This window comes from Schistocerca nitens, chromosome 6, assembly GCF_023898315.1.
Source record: "Schistocerca nitens isolate TAMUIC-IGC-003100 chromosome 6, iqSchNite1.1, whole genome shotgun sequence".
Lineage (NCBI taxonomy): Eukaryota > Metazoa > Arthropoda > Insecta > Orthoptera > Acrididae > Schistocerca > Schistocerca nitens.
Window position 1 is genome coordinate 187,031,450 of NC_064619.1, and position 27,799 is coordinate 187,059,248.

Below are 27,799 nucleotides of genomic sequence, written 5' to 3' on the forward strand. Positions count from 1 at the left end.
TTCTCCTCCCAAAGCGAAAATATTGTTTTGATGCCGACCTACACAGGGAGAAACGACCATCGTAATAAAATAAGGGAAATCCCTCCCAAAACGGAAATATTGTTTTGACGCCGACCTACACAGGGATAAACGACCATCATAATAAAATAAGGGAAATCGGAGCTCGCACGGAAAGATATAGGTGTTCGTTTCTCCCGCACGCTGTTCGAGACTGGAATATTAAGAAATATTGTGAAGGTGGTCCTATGAACACTCTGTCAGACACTTACGTGTGATTTCGACAGTATCAATATAGGTTTGGACGTATGCAGTCACATCTAAATATTAACTGTGAGAATAAATCCAAAAAGAACACCGCTTATTTTTGGGTTGTCGATACGTAAGGAAGACTTGATGGAAATCAAGTGAGGGCGTCAGTTTTCTTCAGTTTATGTAGAAATGCTTCTCTGTGTGCACCGTATTTCTTGAAAGCGAAACTGATATGGTTAATACGAGGGCTATCCACAAAGTACATTACGTTTTGGAATTAAAAATAAATAAAGTATTGGAAATTTTTTTTATTATATACAGCTGAAAGCCACACTTAAATACTACTTTTATACGTAGTTGCCATTTAAATTAAGGCACTTATCGTAGTGATGGACGAGCTTGTAAATTCCTTCGTCGTAAAATTCGGCCGCCTGCGCCTTCAACCACGTGGTTACCTCTTCTTGAAGCTGTGCGTCGTCATCAAAACGCTGCATAGCCAACCACTTCTTCATTGCTGGGAATAAGTGGAAGTCGCTCGGTGCCACGTCGGGACTGTACGGCGGATGAGGAAACAACTCCCACTTAAAAGATTCGAGAACTTCACGAGTGGCATTTGCCGTGTGGGCCCGGGCGTTGTCGTGAATCAGCAAGATCTTTGAGCCCAACTTTCCCCTGCGATTTTTTTGTATTGCTCTTCAGAGGTTGTGCAGAGTTTGGCAATACCTTTGAGAGTTTATTGTAGTGCCTGTTTCCAGGAAATCCACAAAAATCACACCTTTTCTGTCCCAAAATAGGTAACCACGTGGTTGAAGGCGCAGACGGCCGAATTTTACGACGACGGAATTTCCAAGCTCGTCCATCGCTACGACAAGTGCCTTAATTTAAATGGCAACTGTGTAGAAAAGTAGTATTTAAGTGTGGCTTTCATCTGTATAGAATAAAAAAATTTCCAATACTTTATTTATTTTTAATTCCAAAACGTAATGTACCTTGTGGATAGCCCCCGTATCTCCGGGCGATTAACTGTCGCTGTTGCAGTTAGTGGAATCTACCAGACGAGTTCTGCCTTCATACGCTGGGAAGGTGTCATTGTTAAGGTAAACGTTTTTGGTTCAATTATTCTTGGATTGACCAATTCACTGCAGGCAATGCCGGAATATTTCCTGTGTACCCTTTCATTTTCCACTAAAACTTGTAAAATGGAGTACATAACATCTTATGCCATACGTTTTTTGAAATTATTGTTTTCTTATTAATTTCATTCTGACATTTCCTATTTCCATAGTGATTTTTATGTTGTTGCGTAATCTGTGGCACCTGTCACTGGCGCATATTTCAAACTGAATAAAAATTAAATAAATAATTGGTGCTCTAATTTTTCTTCCACTGAAATTTGTCGCCTCTATTAATCCCTACGTTGGCTGCCTTTTTACACGCCCCAACTCCTCCTCCGTTTACGAAGAACTCTCCACGACCGTCTTTACTGATTTATTCTTACTGCCAGTATTTGGTAATATGGTTGTCTATTTACAACATACGATTTCCATACAGCAAAATATTCATCCATTTACATATTAACACTTGTTGAAAACCTCGTTTCATTACCTCTACGGTATTTATGAAATATCAGGAGACGTAGGACATTTGGAATACAGAATGCTCTCTGTCTGTTCCTTCTTTGTTCTCCGGTCTAGAGTATGAGAAAATTATCTACTACATAATGCCATTCATTAAGCATTCTGAATACATCATCACTATAGGCAAATTAAAAAGTAAGGGATGTATCCAGTGTCATTTATTGTATGGCTGAAATAATTATCTGCTGCGTAAAACAGATGCTTTGAAAAATGAACGCGTATCTAGCGCCGTAGATTTTCGTGGTAAGTACCGATCTATCCCATTTGGCTTTAAAACATCAAATTTCCCGAGGAGTGTCATTGTTGATAGCTTTGCAGCACGCTTCTGTGTGTGTACTGGGAGTGTTTGGAATTTTTCTTCTATTATCAGTGTTCTGCGTGCTTGTACACGTTTCATGGGATGAATACTGGGGACTGGTGAGTTCCTCACTTGCTATGGATTATCAAGATAGTACCAAATAAACATGACCTGCGCGTAAGCCTGCAACGAGCTACATGCGGTATCACAAAAATAGCATAACATACCATTTCTAATCGCTCGTGGACGGTTAGAACTGATGTTGATAACTCCAAACCTCGGACTACGCCCCGTGTGAAAATTAGAACACTGCACGAAACAGCGTCGGCAACAGACAATACACTACTGGTTGCGGACTTTTCCCGCAATCCAGTATCCAAAGCCATTTGCAGAGATACACAGTTTAAATATCGAAAAAGATTCTACCCCCTTTGTTTGTTTGCCGGGAGATCAGTCTAACGGTCAATCCCTGGCCTTCATTTCGGCAACTGAAATTCTGGCTTCAGTATCGGAGAGACTTATTGTGTCTGCAAACACCTTCAGTGTGAAAAAGCGAATGAAATAGAGATGGGCTACTGAACTACCTCCGTTGTGGCATCCGAGTCGAAAACCGAACGCTTGCTAGACTACCGTAGTTTGACACTACGGTCTAGCCTCACCTGACTGTTGCTTCAGTTATACAAGTGGAGAACAAGGCCTGTGAGCGTCTTGTGCAAGTACAAGGTCGATTTCCTCCCCTACCTTTCCTCAGTCAAACCTTGAAAGGTTTCATCCACGTCACACCTGATGTTGCTGATTGCCTGCACAATCGGATATTCAGACTAAAATACTCAAAGGTGTGTTTCAATTATTTTTAAACTTAACTGAACATTCGTTCGATTAACATGTGCCCTCTTTTTCAGAAGTCTTTGTGTATCATACAATAAACATCAATAAAATACTGATAAATCGAATGTAAATTAGTTCGGTAGCTTTCCGAGGATTCTGTGGGACAATTTCACAGCATTGGCATGCATATGAATCGTGACCGCTGTGGCTGTGGTATGCTCAATGTATGTTCACGTCAATCGATTTCCATTCCAGCAAACACAATTTTTCCTTCTCATACTCAATGACGATGATGCGCAGTTGCTGAAATAGTCGAAAATTTGTCTTAAGTAAAAATTTGCATGGGACGGGAATTACGGGATGAATCTACATCTACATACAAGTACACTATGTGATCAAAAGTATCCGGACACCTGCCTGAAAATGACTTATTAAGTTCGTGGCGCCCTCCATCGGTGATGTTGGAATTAAATATGGTGTTGGCCCACCCTTAGCCTTGATGACGGCTTCCACTCTCGCAGGTATACGTTCAGTCAGGTGTAGGAAGATTTCTTGGGGAATGGCAGCCCATTCTTCACGGAGTGCTGCACTGAGGAGAGGTATCGATGTCGGTCAGTGAGGCCTGGCACGAGTCGGTCGGCGTTCCAAAACATTCCAAACGTGATCTGTAGGATTCAGGTCAGATCTCTGGGCAGGCCACTCCATTACAGGGATGTTATTGTCGTGTAACAACTCCGCCACAGACCGTGCATTATGAACAGGTGCAATCACCATCCCCGAATTGCTCTTCAACAGTGGGAGGCAAGAAGGCGCTTATAACATCAACGTAGGCCTGTGCTGTGATAGTGCCACGCAAAACAACAATAGGTGCAAGCCCACACAATGAAAAACACTATCACACAATAACACCATCGCCTCCGAATTTTACTGTTGGCACTATACATGGTGGCAGATGACGTTCACCGGGCATTCGCCACATCCACACCCTGCCATCGGATCGCCACACTGTGTACCGTGATTCGTCACTCCACACAACGTTCTTTCACTCTTCAGTCGTCAAATGTTTACGCTCCTTACACCAAGCGAGGCGCTGTATGTCATTCACCACCGTGATGTGTGGCTTATAAGCAGCCGCTCGACCATGAAATCCAAGTTACCTCTTCCCGCCTAACTCTTACAGTACTTGCAGTGGACCATGATGCAGTTACGAATTCCTGTTTGATGGTCTGGATAGATGTCTGCCTACTACTTATTGCGCCCCTCTACAACTGTCGGCAGTCTCTGTCAGTCAACAGACAACGTCGGCCAGTACGCTTTTGTGCTGTACGTGTCCCTTCACGTTTCTACTTCACTGTCACATCGGAAACAGTGGACCTAGGGATGTTTAGGAGTGTGGAAATCTCGCGTACCGACATACGACACCCACCACCTGACCACGTCCGAGGTCCGTGAGTTCCGCGGAGCGCCCGATTCTGCTCTCTCACCATGCCTAATGACTACCGAGGTCGCTCATATGGAGTACGTGGCAGTAGGTGGCAGCACAATGCAGCTAATATAAAAAAAAAAAAGTTTGTTTATGGGTGTGTCCGGATACTTTCGATCACATATTGTGTTTACTCCGCAAGCCCTCATACGGTGCGTAGCTTAGGGTCATTCCCTTTCCCGTTCCACTGTCTACATGCCTCCGTTCGAGCTCTAATTTCTCTTGTATTCACGGTCTCTACGCTAAATGTACGTTACTAGCAGTAGAATCGTTCTGTAATTGGCCACATATTTTCTCAACAGTGTTATACGAAAAGAAAATCCCCTTCCCTCCGGGGATTTCAGTTTGAGTGTTTCTCGCGCCCTATTCGAAACTTGGTAACAAATCTAGCAACACGTTTCTCAATTGCTTTAATCCAAGCTGGAATGAATCCCAAACACCCAAGCACTACCCAAGAATTCGTCGCACTTGTGTTCTGCACGTGACGTCCTTTATAAATGAGCTACAGTGGCCTAGAATTCTCCCAATACACCGAAGATTAAAAAGGGTGTAAAGCAAGATTAAGAAAAAACAGTCAGACCCTAATGTTCAATCCCAACATCCAAGAAGAAGAAGCAAAGACGAAAATAAAAGAAATGTTCAAGAACGGGATTAAAATACAAATTGAAAGGACATTAATGATAATATTCGTTGATGACATTGCTATCATCATTGAAAGTGAAGAAGCATTACTGGATCTATCGAATGGAATGAACTGTGAGAAACTTAACTTCAGGATTGGGTATCACGAAGAAGACGAAGGCAAGGAATTTACCTACTAGGCACCAAATTAACCCATGACGGACGAAGCAAGGACGACATCAAAAACAGAGTAGCACAGGTAAAGACGGCATTCCTGGCCAAGAGAAGTCTACTAGTATCAAACATAGGCCTTTCCTTGAGGAAGAAATTTCTGAGAATGTGGGGAAACCGGAACAGAAGAGAATCGAAGCATTTGAGATGTTTCACCGCACTATCCCATTTGAAGTGTGTTGAAAATTAGGTGCACCAAATTAAGGTAAGAAATGAGGAGGTTATCCGCAGAATCGACGAGGAAAGGAAATATAAGGAAAACACTGAAAGGAGAAGGCACAGGATGATAGGACATCTGTTAAAATATCAGGGAATAACTTTTATGGGAATTCCTGGCCAAGAGAAGTCTACTAGTATCAAACATAGGCCTTTCCTTGAGGGAGAAATTTCTAAGAATGTCGGGAAACCGGAACAGAAGAGAATCGAAGCATTTGAGATGTTTCACTGCACTATCCCATTTGAGGTGTGCTGAAAATTAGGTGCACTAATTAAGGTAAGAAATGAGGAGGTTATCCGCAGGATCGACGAGGAAAGGAATATATGGAAAACACTGAAACGAGAAGGCACATGATGATAGGACATCTGATAAAACAACAGGGAATAATTTTTATGGAAATAGAGGGTGCTGCAGAGAGTAAAACTGTTGAGGAAGACAGAGATTGGGATACATCCAGCAAATTTGTATGGAGTGTAGCCATGTATGGAAGTGAAACATGGACGATAAATAGTTTGGACAAGAAGAGAATAGAAGCTTTCGAAATGTGGTGCTACAGAAGAATGCTGAAGATTAGATGGGTAGATCACGTAACTAATGAGGAGGTATTGAATAGGATTGGGGAGAAGAGAAGTTCGTGGCACAACTTGACTAGAAGAAGGGATCGATTGGTAGGACATGTTCTGAGGCATCAAGGGATCACCAATTTAGCATTGGAGGGCAGCGTGGAGGGTAAAAATCGTAGAGGGAGACAAAGAGATGAATACACCAAGCAGATTCAGAAGGATGTAGGTTGCAGTAGGTACTGGGAGATGAAGAAGCTTGCACAGGATAGAGTAGCATGGAGAGCTGCATCAAACCAGTCTCAGGACTGAAGACTACAACAACAACAACCAGCAAGTAACTGAGGACATACTGCCAACCTCTCGTTGCATAGAAAATCTCTGAGAATAAACTCTGTAGTAATGCATCAAGAAAAGTTGCATAGCAGCCAGACAGGAAGTACTTGAATAATATAACTGAAATCAATGCCGGTACAGTAATCCAACATCGTCTATTCAAAACACACTACCAGTTTCAACGCCTAAAAGCGTCATTCTCAGGCCACAAGCATATGTGCCATTAGTGTCGTCTGGCCGTTGGTGGACTTGTTACCGATAACGGAATCTAGTTGATGTTGGCCCCGCTGCACTCGCCTTTTTTTGGTTGCGCATGCTAGTGTGCATGCTTAATAAGTTGTACTATTTCCATTAGAAGACTACCTTGGTCTCTGTCACTGTGGTTCGTATGTTGATGGCAGATTACACTTGGGGCTTGAAGGTGATGCCTTTTGGCGTCGAAACTGGTAGCATTTTTTTGGAGAAACGACGACGGATTACTATTGTAGTCTACCCCCTCCTTCCAAGTTGCACCTGTTGTCAACATTAGTCTTTTATTAAGATTTGAGAGGAGCGAAGATTACAATAAACTTTCTAGTTTATTAATCATTTCATGTAGAGTTGGTTCCAGTTCTTCTTGTCTAGGGGTCTGATTCTTGAAGCTGAAATTGTCACATTTTAGGTTCTCATGGTTGTATGGATCTAAGTAAATTTGAAGATTGTTGTTTCAGAATGTTAATATATTTTGTCACATTTTAGTATATCATAAAGTCTTTTGATTTTTCACATTAACAACGCCAAAATTGCATTGTGCGCACAAAATACAAAAATATGTCCGATCGCATCAGAGGCGTGCTTACTACTGTCTCACTCAGTGGAAATAACAACATTCCAAAGGGTTTACAATCTTTCTTGAGAAATGAATTACTATTATTTTCGATTATTGTTTTATAAATGAATCCAGAAATAAACATAGTAAACAATACTAGATTGCATAATTAATAATAGAAATGTTAAGGGTGCCAAATAATTCGTAATTTCAAATGTTTGTAAAAAAAATAATATTAACTGTACATTCTAAACTAGTACTTATCGATCATAACATCCAAAATAAAGTAATTACTTTTCATAAATTTTAGCTTGAAATGTAACATACTGTGTATAAAAGTATATGAAAGTTTTCAGAAAAGCACCTGAGATAATACTGACGTGTCCAAAATTCGAAAAATAATACTAGCATCGACAACTACTGTCGAGGAAAAGTAATGCTAGAGGACGATGTCCCGTTACACTATACAGCCGTTGGTTACACTTATCGGTATTCAAGTACTCTGAGAATAAAAGAACAGATCGAGGAGATGACATTTTAAGCCCTTGTTTCATTACTATCTGCCTTTTAAAGAACTCTCAATCTATCTGTTGTCATCACTCAGATCGTGCTCAAGTGATCGTTCCCCCCCCGTATACACACTGCAGCAGCAGCTCGTTAACTGCCCCCCGTGCACGCGTCATTTCATTAACAACAGCCCGCTAATTCTCGGCGCCTGAAGCACAACTGATGTCATCAGTGAGATGGAGGCCCGTAAAGAGCCGAGTCCGGCAGTGGCGTTCTGTTGTATCCAGCAGGGTTACCTGGGGCTCGCAGCAGGATTCGGCGGGCGGACCGCTATCCGGGGTTCGCAGGCCACAGCGGGCCGCACCGTCGCCGCTCCTATCGACGACCGCAGGCGATCAAATTATCGGCAGCAGCGCACGGCAGGGACGACGCTAATGTTTCCATCCGGGACTCGGGGCCACCTAATGTGCGGCTCATCCAACTAATTACGGGGACAAATTAAGTCCTGCCGAATTTGCGCGCCCGCGCACGTGTGGCCCGCGGCTGCCAGCCAGACCGAGCTGAACCGAACCGAGCCGAGCCGACCCGAGTGATGCCGAAGTAGTTGCCTGGCTGTTTCCGCCATGCGCCACAGAAACGAGACGCGGAACTTGTCCTTCAACGGTATCTCCTCGCGCAGGCGTATACTTCAACTGACACTTACCGCAGAGCAGCGCAATCGAGAGTGTATTCTGTTGCGAGTAATGTGCTCCTGTGTTCGCAATACTCCGTTCATCATAACAAGAAACCTCGTGTAAACATTACACTATGTTTTCTTCCGCGTTTGCTGGAACCTCACTGGATTTCGTTTCACGTGGAGCAGAAGCCAAGCTGTCCGGAGTACCGTCAAGTACGATAATGAGGATACGTTTTATGCTGTGCGTTACGCGTACATCGACTCAGCAATAGTACGGGACAACAGCTTCACCAGCGCATTTAACTTGGAAAGCACTGGCCAGCCACGTGGTCCAACTAACCTACAGTGATATGAAATCTGTAATAAAGACGCAAATAGAACAATATGCCATTTAATTTTTGAACAGAAGGAAGTAATGGTAAAACTCAGGCGATACGCTTCATGGGTGATCTGCTGGTAAAAATAACATGCTGTCGATCTTAGCTAACATAGTACTGTAATTAAAAACGAGAGTGATCAATATTCCTGATTTTAAAAGGCGTAATATTTCTGCATGAGCTATGTGCGCCGTAAAAGTGCACTGCTTTATTGGAGCCACTGGAGGATTACAGTCAGTCGTCTGGTAACCTCCGAACTTCTTCCGTATCGGACTCCGAGGAATGTGGTATATTGCAGTGCTGCTACGTTGATAGCGAGCCGATCAGCAATAGAATCTCAAGCTACCAAAAAGTCCACATTTCCTCCTCTTTTATGACGCGCTGTTCTGTAATTCGCCATCCTTCGGCAGTGAGTGTCGCCAAGCTCCGTGCATTAGTTCCAGTAAGCTCGACAACTTAAATGTCTTGTTATTTCTCGTGACATATCCCTTAACTTGGCTCCAGGTCAGTTCTGTTGGGTTCAGATTGTCGTGTTAAGGTGACAGCTGTAGAAGTTGCAGCATTTGTACAGTGTGCTGGACTCCGTCAAAATTATTGTTTTCCGTGTTCCTACGACGCTTATCACTCAGGCGCGTGTGAGACCACAACTGCCCCAATAAAACAACGGGCATATTCAGTCGAAGAGTATATAATTTTTCGTTTTTCTCCAAAATATATAATTGTGTAATGCTTTCTTAACTTCAAAATCTTGAACAATCTTTTATAATATATCGATAATTAAGAGTGTGTATTTGCAATGAAAACTAGAATTCTGCCTGTGATATGTAATTAGAAACTAGGAGACGTACATTTTTCTTGAAAAAAAAAACTGTGTCGTCTGAGTTAATTACCACATATTTGATAAATCTGATATTTGAATGATTTAGGTATTCAAACCGAACAAAAAGAAATTGTAGATCATACCGCCCACCACAAAACTGCGTTAACCATCTACGACGCTGTCGAGTATGCTGCAAATGAAAGTAAAATTTTCTTGCGTATATTTATTACATCGTGTTTCTCGAAAAACCTCAAAACTGATTTCTCTGTAATGTTGTGAAAAACATTAAGATCAACTTGTTTCTACCCATTAACGGCGTTCCGCGTGTGTGTTTCACTACGAAGCAGGAAGCAGAGTCATCCATTTTTGGGGTACATGTCAACAGCGGGACAATCGGAGCACAAGTTGCGCTTACAGAGTGTGTGACTGTACACGATTTTTGAAATAAAAATTAATTAGCTAAATTATGATTAAGAACAATTTTGATGGCTGTTAATTCATCAGAATGACTTAAAGTTTCATTTACAGTGACATAGTAATAAGATAGCGATTACATAATTTGGACCTGCTTCCAAGAGCAGAACAACAGCAGTTTACGAGAGTTAGGCTGCTGACCAATCGTCACGTTTGTGTTTGTTTGCATCAGGTATATTCTTGTGATGAACGGAGTATAGAAGCAGTCATGGTAGCAATAGTGATGAAATGAATCCAGCCCCAGATCTACGATATTTCCGAACTGGGGCAAAAGCTTGATAGCGGCGCCCGCCCCACCCTCTCGAGCGTTTGAGATAGGACGTCAAAAATTTAATGAAATCCATTTTTCAAAAATATGTTCATTTTGTAGCGCACATTCTTCTGAAGAGTTTGATATATAAAACATATATGCTCGATGAAATGCAAAACATTATTTGGACTTGCCGAAGTGCAATACCACGCCACTTCACATAGCATTCTTCTATCGCATATCACCGTATTTCGCTCTGTGGAATTCAAACGTGAATATTTTGAGGGCAAGAGTATGGAAATGGAAGAGGACGTACATGAGAATGAAATGGGAGATATATTACTGTGTGAAGAATTTGGTATAGCACTGAAATATCTAAGTCGAAACAAGGCCCCGGGAGTAAACGAAATTCCATTAGAACTACTGACACCCGTGGGAGAGCCAGCCATGTCAAAACTTTACCATTTGGTGAGCAAAAATAAATAAATGTAACAGTTCGAATCCCAAAGTCAGTAGGCGTGGTCAGGTGTGAAAATTACGGAACTATCACTTTAAAACTCACAGGTGCAAAATACTAACACGAAATCTTAACAGACGAATGGAAGAACTGGTAGAAGCAGACCTCGGGGAAGATCAGTTTGGATTCCATAGAAAACAGTGGATCACACGAGGCACTATTGGCCCTACGACTTAGAAGATAGATTAAGGGAAGAATAACCTACGTTTATAGCATTTGTAGACTTCGAGAAAGTTTTTGACAATGTCGACTGGAATACACTAAATCAAATTCTGAAGGTGGCAGGGGTAAAATCCAGGAAGCGAAAGGCTGCTTACAATTTGTACAGAAACCAGATGGCAGCTATAAGAGTCGAGGGGCATGAATAGGAAGCAGTGGTTGAGAAGGGAATGAGACACAGTTGTAGCCAGCCTCCGATATTATTCGGTCTTTATACTGAGCAAGCAGTAAAGGAAACAAAAGAAAAATTCGGAGTAGGTATTAAAATCCAAGAAGAAGAAATAAAAATTTTAAGGTCGGCCGATTACATTATAATTTTGTCAGAAACAGAAGAGCAGTTGAATGGAATGGACAGTTTCTTGAAAGGAGGATAAAAGACGGACACGAAGAAAAGCAAAACGAGGAGAACTGGATGTAGTCGAATTGAATCAGGTGATGCTGCGGAAATTAGATTAGAAAATGAGACATTTAGAGTAGTAGATGAATTTTGCCATTTGAGGAGCAAAATAACTAATGATGGAAGAAGTAGAGAGGATATAAAATGTAGACTGGTAATGGCAAGGAAAGCGTTTCTAAAGAAGAGAAATTTCTTAAAATTGAACATGGATTTGTCAGGAAGCCTTTTACGAAATATTTGTCTGCCGTGTAGCCATATATGAAAGTGAAACATGGACGATAAATAGTTTAGACAAGAAGAGAATAGAAGCGTTCGAAATGTAGTTCTACGGAAGAATACTGAATATTTGATGGGTAAATCACGTAGCTAATGAGGAGGTATTGAATAGAATTGGGGAGAAGAGGAATATGTGGCACAACTTGATTAGAAAAAGGGATATGTTGGTAGGACACGTTAAGGGATCACCAGTTTGGCGGGAAAGTGCGGGGGGTAATAATCGTAGAGGGAGACCAAGAGATAAATACACTGATTCAGAAGGATGTAGGTTGCGGTGGTTACTGGGAGGTGAAGAAGGTGGCACAGGATAGAATGACATGGGGAGCTGCAACCAATCAGTCAAAACAATATATTTTGTAATGGCAGCCATCAAACCTATATTTAGGGTAGTGGAAGTTAAAATGTCTTGTGGTAAAAACTCACAGTTAATGCTGGATGGGATTATTTGTAAACAGTAGAGTAAGAACTCTACAGAAAATTTCCACTCTTCATTTCCCATTAGTTAATAACTTTCTTTTTGTGTCACATAAAATTAAATACAGGAGACATCAAACCAATAAAGACAAGTGACAAGCAAGACAGTACCAATTTCTTCAATCCCTAAGTTCCAGCATTTTTTTCTCTCTGATCTTGCTACAGATTTACATGGCGTGCATTCCTTTCTGTGAAAGTTCGTCAAACGTTTTGCTACATGAAAAATTAAAATGTCATTGTCTAATACAGAAAAAGGTGCTAATACGAGTAGCATCCAAGACTGATATGGTTTCTCGATTTTATTACCTCTATTTTGTCACTGTCTGTTAGATAAAACGGAATAAGCAACACATTTTCCGCTCTATTCGGAGAGTAGAACTTAAAGCGGCTGCTAAGCAGGGACTGTACAACTGGCCCGTCGTAGTGTAGCAATCTGGTAAAAAATTGTTGTCGAAATTTCATTTGCTTGGATACACTGAAAAGATTAATATGTGAGCTCTCTTACCTGTTAGTCGTTTATTTCAACTCTGGTAGTCTCACTCTGTAGATGTCGCTAGTAATTACAGCAACGCTGATCATTCGCACACCCAATCAACCACATAAACAAACAGTGATTGGCATCCAGTCGTTAGAATTTATTCGTTTCAGTTCGTACAGCGTCGTCGTCTTTTGTCTGCGGGAAAGATTTTCATTTCTAGACGCGATGGGGATCCCCTTGGCAGAGACATAACGTATTCTATGCACGCAGTCAAAAATCAACTTATGATTCATTCAGAAATCTATTTAGAATGTGTTCAAATACCACCAGGGATGCGTTTCAAAATCATATGAATAATCGATCCAACGTGCGCTAGATGCTTTGTGAAACAAGGTTTTTTTCTTCAAGAACATGAATCTGGCGCATCCCGAAATTGCCGCCTGGGGCAGATACTCGGGTGTCGTATGTACCGCTAGGAAATATGGTCTAGTATATAAACAGCTTTATCTTATAGTATTCACATTCGTATTTTCGAATTTAACCAAACAAAGAATATGCAGAAACGCAATACACACCATCTGATCGAAAATATACGGCCATCCATTAGTGGACATAATACAACTCCGATGGGGCATTTTCAAAGAGATATATGTAATTTGGTAGTGTGTTTTAGTTTAGTGTTTCAGTTTTTTTGTGCTTTTTTAGTTGTAGAGTCCCAATTCCAATCATTAATAATGCACCGATAGCGCATCGTGTCCATGCATTCTGTCACATAACCTCCGACGGTTGACAACTCTTGGCCAGTCCCTTATTACGCCGCCATTACGTTTCACGTCTCTGCCGGTGTTGCTTGTATGGTCATACTGCTCCGTTTGTCGCCATGTCAGTCCCGCCGATTGCGAAGTGTTCTCAGTTTTTTTTTTCTTTATTGTAATTTTAAGCACCTCATACAGGCGGGCTGTCAGCAGCATATTACGCCGCTCTTCAGCCTTAAGTGGTACAATCATATGACATATAGGTGACACAGACAATACAATGAAAATGGCGGGCAAAAAAGGTAGAGACAAAAAACAATAAACATGAAGCTGTTCACGCTGTACGATAAAAGCACCAACACTTGTTGGCACGACGCACATAACACGGAGGACTGCGACGGCACATGTGAACAGTGGAGGTGTAACTGCGAAAGAACGCTAAACAAAACAAAGGCACACACACGAGACACTGATGGCGATGATCTCCGGCGCGCGAATGTTCACTATGCGTGTGCGAGTCCGGGGACCTGCCAAGAGAGGAGGAGGAGGAAGGGGAGTGGGAGAGCGAGAGGGGAGAGCAGAGATGCCACGGGCAGGGGTGATAGGGGGTGGGAGGAAGGGGGGGGAAGCCCAGGGGAAGAGGGGTGGAGGGAGGGGACAGGGGAAAAGGAAAGAGAAGGGAAGGGAAGAGAAGGGAGGGAGGGTGCCTAAAGGAAAGGACACTGGAAGTGGGGGGTGGGGCAGGGTCAAAGTTGATAGGAGGGGTAGATGGAGGGGAGGAGGACATCATCAGGGAGGGGGAGCTGACAGAAGCCACCTTGGGAGAGGGTAAGGAGGGTGGAGAGATGGAGACCGGGTGGGACGTGGGAATACAGGCGCGGCAGCGGGCGGGGGTGGGAGAGGATCGGGGAGACTAGTGGGTGAGGAGGATCGAGTTTACAGGAGGTGTACAGGATCCGTATCCTTTCAAGGAAAAGGAGGAGGTGGGGGAAGGGGATGAGATCGTACAGGATCCGCGTGGGGGAGGGGAGACGGATGCGATAGGCGAGGCGGAGAGCATGGCGTTCAAGGATTTGGAGGGATTTATAGAAGGTAGCGGGTGCGGAGATCCAAGCCGGATGGGTGTAACAAAGGATAAGGCGGATGAGGGATTTATAGGTGTGGAGGATGGTGGAGGGGTCCAGACCCCACGTACAGCCGGAGAGGAGCTTGAGGAGACTGAGTCGGGAGCGTGCCTTGGCTTGGATTGTCCGGAGGTGGGGAGTCCAGGAGAGGCGACGGTCGAGGGTGACGCCAAGGTACTTAAGGGTGGGAGTGAGGGCGATAGGACGGCCATAGATGGTGTTATAGAAATCAAGGAGGCGGAAGGAAGGGGTGGTTTTGCCTACAATGATCGCCTGGGTTTTGTAGGGATTGACCTTGAGCAACCACTGGTTGCACCAAGCGGTGAACCGGTCAAGTGTTCTCAGTTATTCGGTTCTTATATGCAAAACAAAATCGTCCTAGTGAAATTCACCGGCAGATTGTCGAATTTTTTGGTGCAGGTAATAAATGATGGAAATGTGAGTAAACAGTGTAGGCTGCTTAATAAAGGAAAGAAAAATGTTCACGATGAAGAGAGATTTTTGTATGGCCTACTGTCATCAATGAGGACTTGACACAAAAAGTTGATGCGGCAGTTCACGAAACCAGGTTCTTCCTTTGTCCGTTTTGGAGCGCTGTCACAAGAACGGTAACCAGTTCTTGAGTCAGATTGTGACCTGCGATGAAACGTGGATTGCGCAACACTCCAGAGAATAAAAGTCAGTCCAGTGAGTGGCAGCATTCAAACTCCCCGACGAAACCACGAAAATGCAAACAAGAATATTCAACGCGGAAATTCATGGCCACTATTTTCTTTTGGGACCAGAAAGGCATTCTTCTGTTACACTTTTTGCCAAGAGGAATGACAATATATGCTGAGAGGCACTGTGAAGCGTAGGCGTGATATTATAAATCGCCTCCGGGGACTGCTGTCTAGCGGCGTCTTTCTGCTTCACGACCACGACAATGCTCGGCTGGTTTGTTGATTCCGTGGGGGCGGGAGGGGGGAGGGGGGGGCAAGGACCAAACGGTGAGGTTTTCGGTCCCATCGAATTACGGGTATTACGGAAGGATGAGAGGAAGGGAGTAAGGAAGTCGGCCATGCCATTTCAAAGGAACCATCCCGGCATTCGCCTGAAGCGATTTAGGGAAATCGCGGAAAACCTAAATCATGACGGCCGGACGGGGGTTTGAACCGTAGTCCCCACCCCGAATACAAGTCTAGTGTGCTGAACATTGCGCCGTCTCACTTGATGACAATACTCAGCCTCACTTTTCGGCAAGAAGAAAGACGCAGCTGGACGAGTTCCATTGGGAATTACTGGATCATCCAGCTTTCAGCCCTGCCTTAGCACCATCAGACTCACATCTGTTTCCAAAACTGAAGCAATTTCTTGGTCGAAAGCGCTTGGAAAATGATGTTATGTTGAAAGAAACTGTTACTAACTGGTTTGAAGGTCAGACAGCAGAGTTCTTTCATGCTGAGATCCAATGTCATGACTTGTCAAATGTGACTATGTTGGAAAGTGAAAACATGTTCATATTGTACTTTGTGATATAATTTATGTTCACAAATAAAGTTTCTCTTATTCCATTGCAAATCGGTTATTACTTTAAGAATGACCCTCGTATTACGAATGCATGGGATAATACACGTGTATTTTTACCCGTTCTTCTCTTTATATTGTCCAGTTTTGTGTCCACTACCCGTGGAGAAAGGTTCCTGTCTCCTATTTTCCCGGATTTTGCATGTCTCTCTGTTTGGTTTTTTTGTGTTTATGTTTGTGAAGACACAAGTTTCAACTAATGTTTTATCATGCTTCGAAGAAATTGTAAGACTATTGTCGGAAGTACTGATTTGAGACACAATGTGCATGATGTTTGATTTTTTTAATAACCTTTCTTAGTAATTCTGAGTAGTAGTAGTTGTAGTGTGCAACTAGCTCAGGATCCCTACTTGCTCTTGCCAAAAGGTACATTTCCCTTTTCTTTTCACAAGACACTTTAATCCCTCTAGTGAACCATTTTTCTTTCCCTTTCCTTTTTTTTTACATAGCTCTTTCGTGTCCTTGGTGATTAGCTTATTTTCTAATACTGATATGACTATATCATGGAATAGATTGAATTTTACGGAAGCATTTGGTTCATTATAAATTACGTTGCAGGTCATCTTCTGTAAGCTGTTCTTAAAATGATTTGCCCTTGACTGATCAATTTTTCTAACTGATTTCCACCACGGAGAATTCATACTGCAAGGCAGTTTGTTATAGATCCTCACTAACTGTGCATCATAATCAAAGGCAGCATTTGTTACTGATTAAACAGTTACTCATATTTTCTTGCTTTATGATTCCTACTGTCTTTATCCACCCTTATTAGAAAGTTAATTACTAAGACCAAATTATAGAATCCAAATAAGATTTCCAGATCGTTCTTCTAATAAGAATCCTTTAGATAATCTACACTGAAGTCACCAAAGGCTATCAATTGTTTGCTGCTGTCTGACAGAGAGCACAATAAGGAATCCAGATTGCTCATAAACAGCTGAAAATTTCCCACTGAGGATCTGTATACAGTACACAACAGCCATATACAGGGTGTTACAAAAAGGTACGACCAAACTTTCAGGAAACATTCCTCACACATAAATAAAGAAAAGATGTTATGTGGACATGTGTCCGGAAACGCTTAATTTCCATGTTAGAGCTCATTTTAGTTTCGTCAGTATGTACTGTACTTCCTCGACTCACCGCCAGTTGGCCCAATTGAAGGAAGGTAATGTTGACTTCGGTGCTTGTGTTGACATGCGACTCATTGCTCTACAGTACTAGCATCAAGCACATCAGTACGTAGCATCAACAGGTTAGTGTTCATCACGAACGTGGTTTTGCTGTCAGTGAAATGTTTACAAATGTGGAGTTGGCAGATGCCCATTTGATGTATAGATTAGCACGGGGCAATAGCCGTGGCGCGGTACGTTTGTATCGAGACAGATTTCCAGAACGAAGGTGTCCCGACAGGAAGATGTTCGAAGCAATTGATCGGCGCGTCTTAGGGAGCACGGAATATTCCAGCCTATGACTCGCGACTGGGGAAGACCTAGAACGACGAGGACACCTGCAATGGACGAGGCAATTCTTCGTGCAGTTGACGTTAACCCTAATGTTAGCGTCAGAGAAGTTGCTGCTGTACAAGGTAACGTTGACCACGTCACTGTATGGAGAGTGCTACGGGAGAACCAGTTGTTTCCGCACCATCTACAGCGTGTGCAGGCACTATCAGCAGCTGATACACTTCTGCGAGTGGTTCATCCAACAATGTGTCAATCCTCATTTCAGTGCAAATGTTCTCTTTACGGATGAGGCTTCATTCCAACTTGATCAAATTGTAAATTTTCACAATCAACATGTGTGTGCCGGCCGAAGTGGCCGTGCGGTTAAAGGCGCTGCAGTCTGGAACCGCCAGACCGCTACGGTCGCAGGTTCGAATCCTGCCTCGGGCATGGATGTTTGTGATGTCCTTAGGTTAGTTAGGTTTAACTAGTTCTAAGTTCTAGGGGACTAATGACCTCAGCAGTTGAGTCCCATAGTGCTCAGAGCCATTTGAACCATTTTCAACATGTGTGGGCTGACGAGAATCCGCACGCAATTGTGCAATCACATCATCAACACAGATTTTCTGTGAACGTTTGGGCAGGCATTGTTGGTGATGTCTGGATTGGGCTCCATGTTCTTCCACCTACGCTCAATGGAGCACGTTATCATGATTTCATACGGGATACTCTACCTGTGCTGCTAGAACATGTGCCTTTACAAGTACGACACAACATGTGGTTCATGCAAGATGGAGCTCCTGCACATTTCAGTCAAAGTGTTCGTACGCTTCTCAACAACAGATTTGGTGCCCGATGAATTGGTAGAGGCGGACCAATTCCATGGCCTCCACGCTCTCCTGACCTCAACCCTCTTGACTTTCATTTATGGCGGCATTTGAAAGCTCTTGTCTACGCAACCCCGGTACCAAATGTAGAGACTCTTCGTGCTCGTATTGTGGACTGCTGTGATACAATACGCCATTCTCCAGGGCTACGTCAGCGCATCAGGGATTCCATGCGACGGAGGGTGGATGCATGTATTCTCGCTAACGGAGGACATTTTGAACATTTCCTGTAACAAAGTGTTTGAAGTCACGCTGGTACGTTCTGTTGCGGTGTGTTTCCATTCCATGATTAATGTGATTTGAAGAGAAGTAGTAAAATGAGCTCTAACATGGAAAGTAAGCGTTTCCGGAGACATGTCTACATAACATATTTTCTTTGTTTGTTAGTGAGGAATGTTTCCTGAAAGTTTGGCCGTACCTTTTTGTAACACCCTGTATATGCATCGTATGCACGCAGCGCTTGTGACGTCAAGATGTCGCGTATATACTATCTTTGCTTCCCTTGCTGGGCCACTCACCCTCGCAGCGCCATCCTTTTTCACGAGAGCTGCTTGCAGGTTCTCAATCAGCAATAACGAGGCAGCTTCAAAGCTGGAGCGGAACAATGGGCTCGTGTGCTGGCCTCCAGGGGGTCGTCCGCGATCGAAACCCCGCCGCACAAAAGAAGCAGATGCCGTTCTAGCGTTCTTTGTTCTCGGGCAATTCGCAGGTATTGTCCAGTTATGAAAAGGAACTCTCAGATGCCCCGAGAGGATCGAGCATGCATGCACACTCTCAAGAACCCCACTGCGTCCGAAAGAGACTCGACGATTTGTGTTTTTTTGGCACCATGAGAAAGATTCACGAGACTTACGTGAAAGAATGCACGTGATGTTATTTCAGACCAAGAGAGACAAATATAAGAGTTTCGTAACAGAACAACCGAGCGAGGTGGCGTAGCGGTAAGAGACAGGACTCGCATTTAGGAGGACAGCTGTTCGGATCCCACTCTTACACCTAGAACGTTTCCTTTGGAAAGTTTGTGCTCTGTCTCTGGTGACTTCGTCGCAGACGTGACGTCAAACCCTAATCCTTCTCCCTCGTAACAGAGTCTGTAGTCTGCCGCGAAGACCGCATTAGTCAAGAAAACATATATAGATAGAACTGTGACCCTTGTTGGTGTGTAGAGTCAGTTTGTGACATAATTTCTACTGCTTGATTCACTTCATATTAATAAAGTCTAAGACAACAACAAAAAAAAATGAAATAAAATAAAAATGACTCACCGCGAACGAATAATCCGAATGGGACGGAAATGGGTATATGTATGTACAAGAAAAATTTCAGAAATATTGGAGGATTTATTCAAGAGAAAGGGCTTCACAAATTGAGCAAGTCAATAACTTGTTGGTCAACCTCTGGCCCTTACGCATGCAGTTCTTCGCCTTGGCATTGATTGATACAGCTGTTGGACGTCCTGAGGGATATCGCGCGAAATTCTGTGCAATTGGGGGGGGGGGGGGGCTAGAAGGTCGACCTGCCGAGCCGCTTGCAAGAACCTGCCCATAATGCTCCAAACGTTCTCAATTGGGGAGAGATCCGGTGACCTTGTTGGCCAACGTAGGACTTGGCAAGCACTTGTCTTGCTGAAAAGTTAAGACTGGGGTAGCTTGGAATGAAGGGCAACAAAACGCGGCGCAGAATATCGTCGACATATCACCGTGTTGTGAGCCGCGGATGCCAATCAAAGGTGACCTGCTATGAAATGGAATGGCACCCCAGACCATCACACCTGGCTGTCGGAGCGTATGGCGGGCGACAGGCAAGTTGGTGTCCCACCATTGGCTGGGACGTCTGTATACACGTTCTCGCTGGTTATCAGGGCTCACTTCGAAGCGGGAATCATCACTGAAGACAATTCTACTCCGATTGCAGGCCGAATGTACCCGACACCTCAGCAGACGAGCTTTTTGGTGTACACTCAAAGGTATTCGGCGCAAGGGGCGGCGTGAACTCAGCTCCATTTGTCAGCAGCGTATTAATGGTCCTTGTGGCCGCTGAAAACATCAATTGTCCGACGGATCGATGATAATGGTGAATCCGGGGCAGTGAGTGCCTCTCTGACGGTTGCTCAGTCGTCTCTTTAGGTCGACCGCTTCCTTCTCGGCAGTGTGCTCGGCCGTTTTTCACCCATTCCTACCAACATCGTCGAGAAGACCCATCGTTCCTAGCCAAATGTCGAGCGATTCGTCGATTACTCCAACCAGCTTCTTTGAGCCCAACTTCGTGTCCTCTCTCAAATGTGACATCGGCGTGTATTTTTCACGCTCCTGTCTGGGAGAGACCGTTACTGTTCAACTGAATACACGGAACGAAATTCACAAAGGCTTTGTGTCGTGATGTCGACATCTCCCCTGTTTACTATCCCTGTCTGCTACGCGGTAGTACTGCGCTACGGCGACACACACTTCATCCGTCGGCCGCCAAAGCTTGCAGTGTTGCATATTCAATCGGTAACTGTATGAATATCAATTTCTGATCAATTTTCGTAGCTCCTTCGTAGTGCACCGTCGTTTTTTATTTTATTTTTTTATTTTTTGTCTTTGAGAGCATTTAAATAGCACGACGCGTTTCGGCACCACGTTGCCAACATCAGATGCATTACATTCAGTTGTGGTGAGGTTGATTTTATGGGTGTGCCAGTGCTGTTATATAGCGAAATATAGCCATTTTTTTGGAAATTTTGTCGTTTGCCGCCGGCCGGGGTGGCCGAGCGGTTCTAGGCGCTACAGTCGGGAACCGCAAGACCGCTACGGTCGCAGGTTCGAATCCTGCCTCGGGCATGGATGTGTGTGATGTTCTTAGGTTAGTTAGGTTTAAGTAGTTCTAAGTTCTAGGGGTCTGATGACCTCAGAAGTTAAGTCCCATAGTGCTCAGAGCCATTTGAACCATTTTTTGTTGTTTTCCACACAGAGCACGGTAACAAACACATCGGAACTTAATACTCATCCATTAATTGGCACGAAAGCCGACCACTGAGGAGAAGTTGTACATGCAGCATTTCTACGGCGAATGTCAAAGAAGTGCGCGGCGGCGGTATAGGAATGTCTATCATGATTGTCGCTGTCCGTCGCGCCACACAATTGCAACGAATTGTTACGTCACTACTGCGACCAGGCAACTTCAACGTCAGTGGAAGAGTGCGAAGACTGCTACTGACAGACCTAATTAAGAAGCTGTTCTGGCTACGATACTAATCAGACTGCAAAGTGTCACGAGACTTTTTGCCATGGAGTGTGGGAGCAGCCGGATGAGTGTCATTCGCACCTTGCATCGACGGAAATTCCGCCCGTATCATCTGTCACCACATCAGGCACTTGGAGAACATGATTGCGTAGGACGGAATTGTTCAGTACAATGGACGGCCAGATCCCTTGATTTGACTTCTGTTGATTTCTTTCTATGGGGATCACTGGAAGAAGCAATCTAGCATACAGCCCCAACTACGCCGGACGATGTTAGCCGTCGAAAAGTCACAGCATACAATGGCATATCATGTAGTCACTTGCTTTAAAAATTTGATTCCGCCAAGATTCGAAAGCAGATTCACCACGCAGCGAGCGAACACACTACCAAAGGGAGCCACACAAATATCTTCTTTATTCTGGCACATTCAAAGTGGTCGGAAACTTCAAAGCCGATTTTCTCGAACACTTTTGATAGTTCCATCGAACTGCTTTGGGGAGGTACATTTGAGTACTGATCTTCTCGAACCACAAACATAAAAAAATACCAAGATGCGACTGGCATGTAATCCCCTTATTGGTAGCATAGGTCTGTCTTGCTGCGTATGACGACGCAGCCTGCGTAAGGTTTCAACGTCAGTATTAGCAAGCGCTTTGTCACTGTGACTTTTGAATGCAGTTACTAAAATTATACTGTTCCATTAAAACAAAAACCATATTTGTTTCAATATCTCGGTTGATACCAAAGTTTAGCGCATTATCCATACAAAACGTTGCCAGCTCTTCAGTATACTGTCAACTGCGAGAAACCTCGTTGCGGTATCTGGAACCACCCACGAAATAAAAGGGGTATTACGAATTAAAAGGGGTGTTACGTCTTACGTGAGTCACCCTGTTGCATACCAAGTTACATTCCTTAGGTACTTGCTTGTAGCCAAATAGTGATACGAAAGAGGACTTACAAGTAAAGTCAGTTCAAGGGAAAGTGCACTATATCATTGAAGGGAATGCCACGCAACAAGTTACTGAAACTATTTCTAGATGTTGCTCTACGTTTGGAGTTCTTGTCAAGAAGGCATAACAGCGGACAGCAAACCAGTGCAGATACAACCTGCTAGGATAGTAAAAGGGTGATGGTTCCAACACAACAGTGTAACTGAAATGCTTGCAAAACTCAAATGAAAATATTTGGGAAAAGGCGACGTTGTTTTTGCGAAACACCGCCGTATACAATCAGAGATCGGCATTCGACATGAAGTGTTTTGCTACCATTGTCGCATATTTTTCGCTGGGAGCTCAAGAAAAAGAAAGGGAAGACACATGCACGTACAGAGGCTTCTCCCTTATTCAGTACGCGAATCTCTAATGGAACAGAAAATCGGTAATATTGGTACAAAGTATCCTCCGCCACACGCTGAAAAGTGCTTGCGGCCTATTTCACGTCGCTGCAAAAAGTTTCCAGACTGAATTAATAATTAAGATGGTTTAATGCTTCAGTTGTTCTAGAAGTTCCCCCTGCCCCCTTCCACGACCAATCTTATCGAGTACAACATTCAGAACGTTCATACAACAGTGCATGAAAGTAGTTCTTTCAGATGCTGTTACATTCGGGCGTCACATTTGGCCCTTCTTCGATTTTGGCGAACCATCAGAGACCCATTCTGAGCTTGATCGTTTGTGCTACCAGAGACTGATTCTGAACTTGGTCGTTTTGTGCTACATTTATGTTAACACCAGGTCTCGTCAACCGCGATGGTTTCTTCCAGAAAAGAAAGATCCACGTGTTTGCGTTGCAGTCAAGTCGCAGCAGGCGTCGACACGTCATTGTTTTTGTTCGGGAGTCGAGTAGTGCGAAACAAACTTTGCTTGCACTCTTCTGTTCATAATATTCTGGGGAATGTCTTGGTTTAGAGATATTCAGTTCGTTACAACACACATAAAAAAAGTTTTGCATCGCCTCGGTTCCCAGAGTTGTGGAACCTGTGCTGAATTTTGGAATAGAGATCAACATAAACATCATTTCCGCCCTTCCTATTGCTCATGAAAATCACACATTGCATGTTGTACCACCATACAGTGAGACCTTCATAGGTGGTGGTCCAGATTCTTGTACACACCGGTACCTCTAACACCCAGTAGCACATCCTCTTTCACTGATGCACGCCTATATTCGTCGTTAGATACTATCCACAACTTCATTAAGGCACTACTGGTCCAGGTTGTCCCACTCCTCAACGGCGATTCGGCGTAGATCCTTCAGAGTGGTTGGTGGGTCAAGTCGTCCATAAGCAGCCCTTTCAAATTATCTCAGGGACGGGCGATAGGGTTCATGTCTGGAGAGCATGCCGGCCACTCTAATAGAGCGATGTCGTTATCCTGAAGGAAGCCATTCACAAGACGTGCACGATGGGGGCACGAATTTCCGTCCATAAAGACGAATGCCTCGCCACTATGCCGCCGATGTGGTTGCACTATCGGTCAGAGGATGGCATTCACGTATTGTACAGCCATTAAGGCGCCTTCCATGACCACCAGCGGCGTACGTCGACCCCACATAATGCCACCCCAAAACAGCAGGGAACCTCCACCTTGCTGCACTCGCTGGACAGTGTGTCTACGGCGTTCACCCTGACCGGGTTGCCTCCAAACGCGTCTCTGACGATAGTCTGGTTGAAGTCATATGCGACATTCGTAGGTGATGCCAATCCTGAGCGGTCCTTTCGGCACGTTGTTGGGCCCATCAGTACCGCGCTGCATGGTGTCGTGGTTGCAAAGATGAACACCGCCATGGACGTCGGGAGTGAAATTGCGCATCATGCGCATCATGCAGCCTATTGCGCACACGACTTCCTATGGCTGCACGAAAAGCAATATTCATCATGGTGGCTTTGCTGTCAGGGTTTCTCCGAGTCATAATCCGTTGGTAGCGGTCGTCCACTGCAGTAGTAGCCCTTGGGCGGCCTAAGCGAGGCATGTCATCGAGAGTTCCTGTCTCTCTGTATCTCCTCCATGTTAGAGCAACATCGCATTGGTTCACTCGGAGAGGCCTGGACACTTCCCCTGTTGAGAACCATTCGTGGCACAAAGTAACAATGCGGACGCGGTCGAACCGCGTTACTGACCGTCTAGGCACTGTTAAACTACAGACAACACGAGCCATGTACCTCCTTCCTGGTGAAATGACTGGAACTGATCGGCTGTCGGACCCCCTCCGTCTTCAAAATGGTTCAAATGGCTCTGAGCACTATGGGACTTAACATCTATGGTCATCAGTCCCCTAGAACTTAGAACTACTTAAACCTAACTAACCTAAGGACAGCACACAACACCCAGCCATCACGAGGCAGAGAAAATCCCTGACCCCGCCGGGAATCGAACCCGGGAACCCGGGCGTGGGAAGCGAGAACGCTACCGCACGACCACGAGATGCGGGCCCCGCTCCGTCTAATAGGCGCTGCTCGTACATGGTTGTTTACACCTTTGGACGGGCATAGTGACATCTCTGAACAGTCAAAGGGACTATGTCTGTGATACAATATCCACAGCCGACGTCTATCTTCAGGAGTTGGGAAACAGGGTGTTGCAAAACTTTTTTTGATATGTGTACATTCAGATGTGTGGTACAACGACGTTGCACACTGCAGCCGCACACCCACTTCATAACACTGCCCGCTGACAGCTAACTCGTTGTTTAAAATTGTTAGTTCAAACTGCCACCGCAGCTACTGCGCTGATGTCACTAATACGACAGGAATGAAACAGTCTTGTAACTTTGTGGTCGGATAGAGTACACACTGTGTGAAAAAATATATCCTGATACCTCTCTTCGTGAACATCAGTGTGGGGTGTGTCCACCCTTTGACCTTCTGATGAATTTACTGTGAACGCTTTCAGTGACCTGTCTGCATGTCTGTGATGGAATGGCAGCCCATTCTTCCTCGAGAGTCGAAACCAAAGAAGATAGTCATGTTGGATGCTGGTGTATGGTCCATTGGGTTCAGGTGGTGACTGTGCGTCGGCCAGTCCATTCCAGGAATGTTATTGACCAGAAACCATTGCCTCCCAGATGCTGCTCTATGGCACGATGCATTTTCATGCTGATACAGACAACTGTCGGCTCCAACTGTTCCTCTACTGTAGGCAGTGCTGCAAAATGTGTTCATATCCTTCCACTTCTAGCATTTCTTACGGGAAGTAAGAGGACCACACCCTAACAACGAAAAAAGCCCAAACCGTAACACCACCTCCCCGTATTTCATTGTTGGCATTACAAATGACGGCAGGGAAGTTCTCCGGACTTTTGTCAAATCCAAACCCTTCCAACGGATTGCAACAGAGCATAGCGTGATTCGTGAATCCAAATCACATGTTTTCAGGCATATAATGTCCAGTGGTGTCGCTCTTTACGTCATCCTACGCGTTGCCTGGCTTCGACTGCAGAAATGTGTGGCTTCTCCGGAACTACTGGATCATTGTTCACCATTCTTGTTTAATTCCCTACGCGCAGGCATTGTGTCAGCTCGACTGGGGATAGCTTTTAGTAAGTCGCAGGTGATTTCTTCCGATGATGTAATGTGATTTTTTTACAAGCATCCTCCACAGCCCTCGACGGTCTTAGTCTTCAGGACTGCATGACCTTGGTTTCGCAATTCCACTTCCACAGTCGACATGGAGGGCTCGAAATGTCGTTGACGAATTTGTTACTGAGCTGGCATCCAATGACTAGACCACGTTCGAAGTCACTGAGCCCTCCTACCCGACCTATTCTGCTGTCACTGATTCCCTACAGACAAACAATACTCTCAGCCTCCTTTTATACTCTCCCAACATCTAGTAGTCGATTTCGCATGATATAGATGCCGTATACTATTGATCAGATGGTGTCTGAAGTTGAATGATGTTATACACCGAAGAGCCAAGAAACTGGTACACCTGTCTAATAGTGTAGGACCCCGCGAGCAGGCAGAAGTGCCGCAACAGGACGTGCATGGACTCGACTAATGTCTGAAGTGGTGCTAGAGGGGATTGACACTATGAATACTGCAGAGCTGCCCATAAATTCGTAAGAGTACGACGGGGTGGAGATCTCTTATGAACAGCAAGGCATCCCAGATATGCTCAATAATGTTGATGTCGGGAGTGTTTGGTGACCAACGGCAGTGTTTAAACTCAGATGAGTGCTTTTGGACCCACTCTGTAGCAATTCTGGACATTGTGGCTTGTCGCATTGTCCATTTGGAATTTCCCACGCAAGGCACAAAGGACATCAATGGGTGTAGATGATCAGACAGGACGCTTACTTACGTGTGACCAGTCAGAGTCGTATTTAGACGTGTCAGGAATTTCATATCATTCCAACTGCACACTCTCCACGTTTCTCCATAACCGTACATGTCCTTCCACTCGATAGAATTTGAAACGAAACTAGCCGGCCGAAGTGGCCGTGCGGTTAAAGGCGCTGCAGTCTGGAACCGCGTGATCGCTACGGTCGCAGGTTCGAATCCTGCCTCGGGCATGGATGTTTGTGATGTCCTTAGGTTAGTTAGGTTTCACTAGTTCTAAGTTCTAGGGGACTAATGACCTCAGCAGTTGAGTTCCATAGTGCTCAGAGCCATTTGAACCATTTTTTGAAGCGAGACTCGTCCGACCAGGCAACATGTTTCCAGTCATCATCAGTCCAAAAAAATGGTTCAAATGGCTCTAAGCACTATGGACTTAACATCTGAGGTCATCAGTGCCCTAGACTTAGAATTACTTAAACCTAACTAACCTAAGAACATCACACACATCCATGCCCGAGGTAGGATTCGAACCTGCGACCGTAGCAGCAGCGCGGTTCCGGACTGAAGCTCCTAGAACATAATCTGCAGTGTCTGTGTTGGCGGACCCAGGCGAGGCGTAAAGCTTTGTGTCGTGCAGTCATCAAGGATACTCGAGTGGGCCTTCCGCTGCCAAAGTCGATATCGATGATGTTTGGTTGACTGGTTCGCACGCTGACACTTGTTGATGGCCCAGCGCTGAAATCTGCGGCAATTTGCGGAAGGGTTACACTTCTGTCGGGCTGA

At 44.4% G+C, this 27,799-nt stretch overlaps 1 protein-coding gene across 6 annotated transcripts in view; it reads left to right on the plus strand.

Moving 5' to 3' along the window:
- The window catches only part of LOC126262260 (uncharacterized), a 232,410-nt gene that overhangs the window by 61,981 nt on the left and 142,630 nt on the right, over nt 1-27,799 (plus strand). Inside the window, exon 1 of one of the 6 annotated variants that reach the window (XM_049958752.1) lies at nt 1,234-1,346. The exons of 3 other annotated variants lie outside the window; for them this stretch is intronic. The gene's annotated coding sequence lies outside the window, so the exon portion shown is untranslated. Of the gene's footprint in view, nt 1-1,233; nt 1,347-8,645; nt 8,665-27,799 lie in introns of those variants that run through there. 2 more of the 6 variants (XM_049958756.1, XM_049958753.1) reach the window with 2 other exon arrangements.